Genomic DNA, 8,590 nt, shown 5'->3' with positions numbered 1-8,590 from the left:
GCAGCTGCTGTTCAGCGTGCTCCCTTCTTGTGGCAGGCACCTTGCTTACGCTGTATTATTTAATTGGTCTCTGCAAAGCCACAACGTGGTAGGTTTCCTATCCACATTACAGGTACGATTTCACAGAGGTTAAGAAACACGCCCACGAGAGGCTGTGGGCCAGGACTTACACCCAGACCCATCTGACTCCAGACACAGAGCCTAGTGTGCCGTCTTGAAACTCTCACTGCAACACCGGATCCACAGCCCGGCCAGCCGGGCCCCGAACCTTGTCCTAAGAGCTGCTTCCCCTTCAGCTTCCTGAGGGCAGGGCCTCGGGCCAGTCCTCACCACGTCTCCAGTCAAAGCGAAGGCCTTGCGCGCCGAAGGTGCTCATCCGTTGTAGGTGAAGCCAAGCGTGCAGAGTTGACTAATTAGGAAAAATCACGTCAAGCTGAAGGCTAACAGGCATTTTCATTATGTAATCTGTAAGGACATGTTTAAAAGCACAAAGGTCTGGCCGTATTGGTTTTATTGCATCACGCATGATTAATTTCCTGGAGCCCCACTGCTACTGAAAAAAGTCAGCGAGGTACTTGGAACCGTTCCTGGAAGGGTTCAGTACTGGGGTACCCCCTCCCCCCTTCCTGCCAAGCACCCCATCATTCCCTTGCAAACAGACACACTTTACTCTGCCCAGGGAAGAGTTCTGATTCTGTTCAAGGACAAATGCCATCCTCAAGGACATGTCATAGGTCACAGTAGTGAAAGTGGGGCTTCCGTACTCTCAGGAAACAAAAATGTCCTTTTCTTTCATCGCTGCCCCAGTGGTAATGAGCCTAGATCGGTTCTGCTCCTCCTTAGGACGTGTCCTCACCAGTGGAAGACCAAGCAAGGCCAGTGCAGGGACAGAGGGGAAAATGGTCTGTTGTGGTTTGTTCCAGGAGAGAAGGGCACTTTTTTACAGTTGATGATGTAAGACAGGACTGCGGTTGCCTTTTGCTCGTTAGGCCCCTCAGCCCTTGGAAGGCCAAGAAGAAATTGGACAGGAACAGAACATGCGTGCAGGGCTTAAGAACCTTGGCAGTGGGTGATCAGGGATCTACATTCCGGGACAGTTAGGAGACGCAACTAATAGTAAATGAGGAGGCTGGAGACAGGTATAGAGAGGCAGGTGTCAGGAGCTAAAGACAGACTTTCCTGACTTTTTGTCTTGGGCTGACCCTGTTCCCTCCCTTCAGAGACAAAGGTGTCAACTGAAATAAAAATGCACAACCTGATAGCTGTGAGTTTCAGTTTCATCTGGGGACTTACTGAGGACAATAGCGGGGGAGACAGTCTTTCAGAGAGCTCTGAGGAACCGCTCCCAAGAGGTAAGGGAGGAGGTCAGCATGTTACCTGAAAGTGGGGTTCTGGCTGATTGCTGCTCAAAAGCCAATAAAGAGGCAAGGTTGGTGGAAAGGGAAGTTTGCTTTATTTTGGAGGTCAGCAACCGGAACTGGGGTGGGCAGTTCTGAGGGAGGGCAGACCCCTCTCCAAAGGCCAATTCCCCTCACAGACAATCAGGGGGCAAGAGCTGTACACATGGAGGGAGGGGGCTACCTGGAGAAAGAGCACAGTCACAGGCAGCTCTGACAGGCATCTTGAAGTCAGTCATGCAGTGGTCTGACCAGCGTCATCGCGATTGTTTTAAATGCAGTTAGTCTCTAGTTCCAGGGTCAGTTTGTTCCCATTTCTTTGAGGCCAGTCCTCAGAATTGTGGCAGCTTCTGTCATGGCTACAGCCTGGTCATCAGGTAGTTAACTTCTTCCACCTGGGGGTTTCAGTATCTATAAGACAGCTCACAGGATAGGGCTTAGATCTATAGCCCTTGAAGAGGACCTAAAGGTCCTAGACTATGCTTAATGACTAAACAATTATTATTTAGTCTTGTTGGACTGTTTCCCTTTGTTTCTGCACTTTCTCACTTCTCTGATTAAACTTATTCTTTGGCTAAAGATTTTCCACAGACAAAAGGCAGGCGGAGGACATGGGGGGGAGGTGGGGAGGACCCTGGGGTCCTGCTCCTGTGATTTTGGAGAAGGGACAGGTGCAATCAAGCACACATCTTGGTACAAGGTTACTGCTGGCCACAAGGCACAAAAATCTTAATGCTTTTAGTGTTTTCTAAGTATGGGAAGATGTAAGAAATTGGGTTCATAAACTTTTCTCCTGAAAATATCTTTCTAAAGGCCTGTTCTGCCAGCTCTCCCAGAGCACAGACTGCCTCATCCTGACCTCTGTCAACTCCTTTCAAGGTGTGTTGAAGGTCAGTGACAGCAGCGGCTAATGACTTAATCCTTGTAGAGCTGGATGGCGAGTGACATTCTTCAGTTGGTGAAGGGGAAGAATTTATATAGTCAAAAAATGAAAAGAGTTGATAAATTGTGAACTCCTCAGAAGAGAGGCTTTGCAAGCATAACCTAAAGTGCAATAACATATTTGTGGAGTGTACTTTCTTTAAAATGAAAAAAAACAATTTACAGGGAGTTCCCTGGCGGTCCAGTGGTTAGGACTCAGTGCTTTCACTGCTGAGGGCAGGCGTTCAATCCCTGGTCAGGGAACTGAAATCCCTCAAGCCATGCAGCATGACCAAAAAAAAAGAAAAAAGAAAAAAAAAAGAAAGAAAGAAAGAAAGAAAAATAACAGTTTACAAACTTCCTCAGGAAAAAAACTGAACATTTCAGAATTTAAATATCTGGTTTCAGGGTCGTTAGTCGGCAATATCAGCTTCCCAACAGTAACTGTGTTTTCCCCTCTCTAGGAGGTTAGAGGGATACATCTTCTTCAATGCTTTACTCATTCCTTCGAACATACCTTAAGCCTTATGCTTGCTGATGTAGAAAGCAGTTGGAAGTCATGTGCAATTATTTTGGAGTGCCTTGTCTTTCAGAATTGGCAAGAAATACCCTTTTTGCTGTTTCTCCTTTGTGTTGGGGAATTAAAGTAACTTGAATTTGCATGACTCTCAGGTCTCACGTCTCTCTCTTTCCCACATTATTCTAGTTGTTCACCACGAGACAACTGACTCCTTGTGATTCTATCCATCCTTGCCAAGATTTCACTTTGCAATCAGGTAGCCAGCTCTCCCCAAGTGTCGAAGAAGGGATTTCATTTCACTTGGCACAAATGATGTAAGAACTCCCACTTGTCCAATAAAAACACAGCCTGAAAATGTTATTCATTCTACCACTCCCACCCTCCCGAGTGGATTATTAATTTGCTGGAGGAACTGAATACACCCTCGGTTCCAAGAACCTGATGTGCCACCCACCAACGGCATCCATCATAAATGCTACCATCTCTGGAGCTCAGACACATCCTGGTCTCAGAGTCTATCTGGTTCAAAAAAAAAAAAAAAAAACCAACACTTTGGTGGTTATTTCCTCTCTGAAAGGAAGATGCTTCCTTTCAACAGGGCAAATCCAAATAGTCTGTACTGAAATGACTCATCTTTAAGTGTAAGAACTTTGAACTTACCCCCATTATAGTTCAGAATAGAGAAGACACAGGATCCTCTTTGTCCCTTTGCTTTTTCTCCCATGTGCTGAAGAAACAAAGAGAAGAGGAAAAGAGGCATCTATTTATAGCATGTGAATTTAGTTTTCAGGGTGAAAAATCAGAATGGTATGTAAGGCAGCAATGATCCTGGTTATCCAAACACTAAATTTCTCTCTTTTTTCTACTAAAACAGAATGGTTAAGGTAACCATAAATGTAAGAATTATTTAATAATTTTCAGTAACTGTGCAGGCATTCAAATTACTATTTCACAAGCAAGGAAACTAAGCCAAAGAAAAGTGGTGAGTTATGCATACTTGTCTGAGGGAAATAGTTTATAATCACAAAAATACTTCTCAACCACAGTCAAAATGAACTCCTTGGAGCGGGTAGGGCACATTTTCACAATAAGCATGTCCTGTAGCTAAACGGGAGGCATCCTACCCCTCTGCACCTATTGGACCAAATACAGGCTGGCGTTGCCTGACTCATTCATAATGAGGCCATCGTTCTTCCCATCTTAGTCTCTGCGGTTCAGAAATCAAACATACTTTTTCTCTCAAAAACATGTCCTAAGACTATACCTTTTTTGTGCCAGTGAAGCTTAAATAAAATCTTACAGCTATGGTTCTCAATCGGGGACAACTTTGGGGGCGAGGGGTGCTGCTACTGGTACCTAGTGGGTAGAGGCCTGGGCTGCTGCTAAACATCCTACAATGCACAGGACAGTCCCCACACAACCAAGAACTACCTGCCCTAATATGTCAACAGTTGAAAAACCCTGTATTAGAGGAAAGCTGATACATGTCCCTTTTTCCTAATAAGTTTATAAGGTCACTGCCTTCCTGAACCATACAACTGAAAGAGAAAAAATAAGTTAATGCATACATAAATAAATAAGTAACTGCAGTTTGTGGTATATATTGGAAAAGAAATAAACGGATTAACAATACAGGGTAACTGGGTAACCAGGAGATGCTTCGGATAATAGAGCCAAGGAAGACCTACCTTGCAGAGGAAATTAGGACGTTTTTGTCAGCAACTAACAAACTCCCAACTCAAGCTGGCCTAAGCAGTAAGGAAACATATGGTTCACACAATTTAAATCCAGAGGTAGGGTGGGTTTCAGGGTTGGCTTATGCCACTGGCTCCAACTTCTATCCAACTCTGTATGCCAGCTTCCTTTTCAGGTCTGTAGTGAGGGCGTTGTAATAGTCATAACCTCACAAGACCTTGCCTGGAGGAAACAGGAGGAGGTGGAGGGCATGGAGATGGAGAGGGGTAGAGAGGTAAGGTTCCCATCCCTGCTTTCTACGTGATGGTACACAGAGTCCTCTGGTTGGGCTGAGTAGGTCACAGGCCCACCCCTGAACCAATGACTGTGGTCAAGGGAAATGAATGTGCTGATTGGCTCAAGCCAATCAGTGCCCACCCTTGGCGCCAGGTTCACCTTAATAACTAAACAAACACTGGGTATTCCTTCAGGAAGGGTGATGTGCTTATTGGCTGGCATTCAGAATCTTCCTCTGTGGGAGACGAGATTTACACTGAGCCTTGAAGGATGAGAAGGAGCTGCCCTAGCCAAGAGCCTGAGGAAGAGCTTTCTAGACAGGCCAGACAAGCACAGAAGCCTTGAGGTAGGATAAAAGGCCATGGTGCTCCAGGGGGAAAGTAGTTCTCAGTGAGCTTGGAGGGGCAGATATGAACATTAATCCTATAATCTGAGTTTTTGTTAACCACAGTTGTTGTAAAATATTATGATCCTTTGTAGGTTAGAAGAAAAAAAACATATAGTCTTTGTTTCCTTCAGGATTTTTCCATGTATTACTATTTTTAGGTGATCATTCTTTCTAATATAACTTAAAAACAAGACAAAATAGATTTTATGGGTACCAATTAAATTTTTTAAAAAAATATTTATTGATTGATTTTGGCTGCGCCGGGTCTTAGTTGAGGCATGCGGACTTCTTAGTTGTGGCATGCATGCAGGATCTAGTTCCCTGACCAGGGATCGAACCCGGAGCCCCTGCATTGGGAGCTCAGAGTCTTACCCACTGGACCACCAGGGAAGTTCCAGTACCAATTAATTTTTAAAGAATAAATTTCAAGTTAATATATGAGAAGGAAAAAAAAAACTTTAGAAAGAAAACACTGAAAGAGGCTGCAATGGACAAGATTTCAGATATCTGGGCATTCAGATGTACTGGCATTACAGACAAGCTGTACAAAAGGCACCCTGATTTAGAACAAGTTTGAACTCCTTCTGTAACCTCCAGCACCTGGCACCATGCTGAACACAGAGGAGACCACAAGAATACTGACTCACACCAGAAGTTGAAGGTAATAAGCACTTTCATGTATATTAGTCTATCTATATATCCACTCTTTGCCCATCACTTCCTTCCTTCCAAGGAAGCGCCTGTCACAGCTCTTCACATCTACTGCACATTCTCTAAGAGGCATTTTTATTTGAACTTTTTTCTTTTACATGTGCATATTTTGTCTTTTTGTTGTTGTTCTTCGGGAGCTGTCTCTGCTTCCAGGTTTGAGAACTCTCTTTGTTCTCTAAGACAAATATGGGGAAAACCCCCAATAACTGCAATGGTAGCTGCTAGCAGACTTAGGATAAAGTCACCTTAATTCCCTGTTTACTTCTGGATCTACAACAAGATAGCAGTTGGTTGGGATGACTTTTATCTGGTTTTATTCTACAATTTCTGACACTGTGGTAGAAATAGTATGAGAAATTGTGTATATATTAAAAACGTAATAAATCAAAACAAATAAAATGTAATAAAATAATAAAAATGACAAGGATTCTAAGAACATCATAAATGCATTATTAGATAATAAACGTGGTAGTTCATATGGCCCCTACTCATTCACCTGTTCCAGTAAGTAAATAGTTAAAGTGGACTGATTAAATATAAAAGGGGGCTACACAAAATCGGCATCCACAACAGTACAAGTTGAGCTAAAAGTTCTGGTACTGGCTTTTCTTGACTAGTATTACTACTACTATGACTACAACTTACTGAATATCTATTACCAAACTAGATGTTTTATTTGTATCTAATCCTTCCAAACTCCCAACAAGATAGGTATATGTCCATTTTACCCATGTTGAAACTGAAGCCCCAGGAAGAATTCAAAGAATATTAAACGGATATCAGATAATAATGACGCATGTTTAGTGCTTTACATAGCCCTTCAGTCATTACACATATCCTGTGAGGTGGCACACAGGAAGGCTTGGTAATTATCTCAAGGTCACAGAGCTGGCCAATTAATAAGAAGTATACATAGCCAAGATTCAAGCCCATGAAGTCGAACTCCAGGGGCTCTCACAAGCTGTACTATAAAGCATATCAGTATTGCCCCAGGATTTGAATCTGATCCAAATCCGTCTGGCTCCAAAGACCTAGAACTGTTCCTTTCTCCTTTCTGCACAAGCTTCCCATAAAAATGTGGGAAGCAGACCAAAAAATCTCTAAGTTCTATTTCTGTTCAAAAATGCTATGATTTCATGGATTTTAATATAAGGTTTTCATATGCCAAAAAAAAAAAAAAAAAAATGAGGGCGGGGGAGTCAAGAAGTTTTTGTAAAGCAAACCAAAAATAATTATAGCTAACTATATTTTCAAATTTATGAATACAGTCACCTTTAGAGACTATTTTATTAAATTCTCTCCACCTTAAAGGTGAGTTAACTGAAGCACGTAAGGATTAAGTACCTTTTGTCTAACTGCCGGGTCAAACATACAATTGATTTTGTAGGCAACATAAACCTGGCCTTTTAGCCTTGTCTCTGATTTAACCTCCTAAAGACTGCCATACTCTTAATTTTTCTAACTTCAGGTCGAAATTCCTACGGATTTCATATGTATTCCTACGTCCCTGAGGGAGCGTCAGCAAGGAGCAAACTTAAAAGGACACTGAAGGGTAGAAAAGACCTGACAATACCAGCAGAGTTCCCCCCCCCTTTTTTCTTTTCTTTTTATGCTCATCTCATTACTGAAAATAAGTTAATAGGGATATCGCTTTTCAGGGAAAGAAACAAAAGCTGATTCTGATCAAGCAAGAAGCAAAACTTATAATTTATGACTCGGGAGTGGCGGGGCAGAACAAGGTCCGTTCAAGTCAGCTGTATCAAAAATAAACAGAAAGTGATACCACAGAGAGCTTTCCAAATTACGCCACACCTAAAATTCGCTTAAAAAAACCAAAACCCACAGAACCCTGACATTTTATTCCACAAAAGAATATCCTGCCACTGATGAATACAAGAATATTTAACACAAACCCTTACGCTTGTTACTAGAAGTTGAAACGTAAACTCCTTTTTCTAATTCATAATTCACCAGCCGTGGGGTAATCTAGACAATAATAGAAGCGAATACCGAACAAGCAGGCAAACAAAATAACGCTGTGGCTGGAAAACGAGCGAAAAGCGATAAAGGGAAGCTCCCCCTCTCACGCGAGTCCCCCAAGACAAAGCCGGCTCCCAGCCCGCACTGCGACCGGGACTACACATCCCAGCATGCAAGGCGACACGGTCTCCCAGTCGAACTACGGTTCCCGACACGCTCTCCTGACAGCGGGCCGACCTCTCTGGAGTCCGGGGGTCTCGGGTCTCTGCAGGAGGGGGGTGTGTCTCCGCCCGCCCAGCTTCTCCTTCGAGTCTAAGGGTCAGATACCATCGCCCACTAGTAAATAACGAAGATTACGATTTTTCGAGTCATTCTTCGTTGCCCGTTTTATTAAGACACCAAAGAGCCTCAGGCTAGGGCGGGCGGGGCGTAGGCGTGTCAGCTTGGCCAGCTTGAGCCAATAGCGTCGGAAGGGCTGTCCTGCTGCCATGGCAACGGCGGCCGTCCCCAGAGGGACCAGCCACCCATTGGGTGGAATCTTTCGAGAAGGCTCGAGAAGAAGGAAGCGGAAGTGGCACGTGGAGGGGCCGGTGGAGGCGCCGGTGAGTAAATGCCGCAGATTCTGGAAAGTTCCGATCAGTACGATACATAAGGCTGAGACGCTGGGACCTTCTCTTTCGGGTCGGTAGTTCGGCGGCGCGC

At 43.9% G+C, this 8,590-nt stretch overlaps 1 long non-coding RNA gene across 2 annotated transcripts; it reads right to left on the bottom strand.

The window, feature by feature from the left end:
- Window positions 1–1,430: 1,430 nt before the first annotated feature.
- On the bottom strand, window positions 1,431–8,087 carry LOC132352717 (uncharacterized). Of its 2 annotated transcripts, none has more exons than XR_009498851.1 (3): window positions 7,919–8,087; window positions 3,499–3,565; window positions 1,431–1,808 (listed from the first exon to the last, which is right to left on the bottom strand). It is a non-coding gene; the product is annotated as an uncharacterized LOC132352717 (long non-coding RNA). The 2 variants fall into 2 exon arrangements; XR_009498852.1 differs by having other exon boundaries at window positions 1,431–1,792.
- Window positions 8,088–8,590: the final 503 nt, after the last annotated feature.

Source organism: Balaenoptera ricei, chromosome 18, assembly GCF_028023285.1.
Source record: "Balaenoptera ricei isolate mBalRic1 chromosome 18, mBalRic1.hap2, whole genome shotgun sequence".
Lineage (NCBI taxonomy): Eukaryota > Metazoa > Chordata > Mammalia > Artiodactyla > Balaenopteridae > Balaenoptera > Balaenoptera ricei.
This window is presented reverse-complemented; position numbering and strand designations above follow the sequence as displayed.